This window comes from Frankliniella occidentalis, unplaced genomic scaffold, assembly GCF_000697945.3.
Source record: "Frankliniella occidentalis isolate FOCC.00 unplaced genomic scaffold, Focc_3.1 Scaffold2158, whole genome shotgun sequence".
In the NCBI taxonomy this organism is placed as follows: Eukaryota; Metazoa; Arthropoda; class Insecta; order Thysanoptera; family Thripidae; genus Frankliniella; species Frankliniella occidentalis.
In genome coordinates, this window is record NW_026269246.1 from 1 (window position 1) to 1,374 (window position 1,374).

Sequence of the window (1,374 nt, forward strand, 5' to 3'; positions counted from 1 at the left end):
GAGGAGGGGAGGGGGGGGTGTTCAAGCACAATGCAGTCCGGGTCATGCAGCATACCGCCGCGCCCTTGGAGGCGAGCAGCGAGGAGACACACAAGCCCGCCGCGGTGAAATCCCAAACCGTTTACGACCGAAACACCCTTGGCCAACGCCCCGCCCTCGAGCCCGCCCTGCACCCGGTGGTGGTGGTCCGCACCGTGGTGCCCGCGGTGCAGCGGAACCAGACAAACTGCCTGCTTGTCTCTGGCTGCGCTGCACCACCGCCGTACCTCTGATAAAACTAGCTCGCGCTCCGATCGCAATGGATTTTGAACAAAAGAAATGGAATGGCGCGCGCAAAAGGCGAGAGAGGCGAGAGTCTGGCGACCGGGCGGCCGCGCCGCCTATAGCCTCGGCGGCGCCAAGGCGGCGCACGGGGAGCGCGCGCCTGGCAAAATGGAACCGTTTATTCCACCCAATGACGAACGAGAGGAGAAATACGGCGCCGACGACGACGACGCCTTGGGTCGCGCGCAGAAGGCGATGACTGGCAGGGCGAACTTATTAATCGCTTTTCCTCGGCCAGCTCGAAAAACACTCTGATTAAAACGCTCTTGGCGGGCCCCCGGTCAAGTGCACACGACGGGATGTGATCCAGGACGGTGGGTCGGTGGAGTGCCTCAGCGCCGAGGACGCATCATCAAACACCTGTGCGGGCATCCGATAGGTCGCGGGCGCGAGGCGATCGCCGATAAGAGAGTGGGCCACCCGCGCGCGCGGCGACGGGGACAGGGTGCCCGCGCGCATCTGAAGCTGCTGCTGCTGCTGCTTGTAGTTCAACGTGGCCACGGACGGCCAGGTTTGCCAGGTTGGCCAGGTCACTCAGATGACAGAGAGAGTGGGAGAGAGAAAGAAAGGGAGAGAGGGAGAAACAAAGAGAGGCAGACAGACAGACAGACAGACAGACAGACAGACAGGGAGCGACAGAGGGGGGGGGGCGGGCCCTTGCGCCCGGTTTCGTAACGCCACGGGGAAAGAAGTAGCGGTCCAGCTCGGGTAATGGCTCAGAGAGGCTGCGGAGGGCCTCCTCCGCCGCGCAGCCCGACCTAGGCCAGGCCCACACGGTCACGGCCGCCGTTCTAGACGCCCGCGGGTCGAGCTCTCGACAGGACTGTCCTCAGGACGGCCGTTTCTTTTAACACCTTCAGCAGGGCGGCTCATTTTTTTGGTGCGTTTTATTTAACATGGGAGCGCGACCACTATGTGGTCAGGGTCAGGCCGCGCTGAACGTAAAGGGGGGGGGGGGGTTACAGATGTTCTGGTGTCAGGACCGCTATCGTTGAACCCCGTGGTACAATTGGTACGGGGCTGTTATCCTGTTGGGACCCCATAATAATA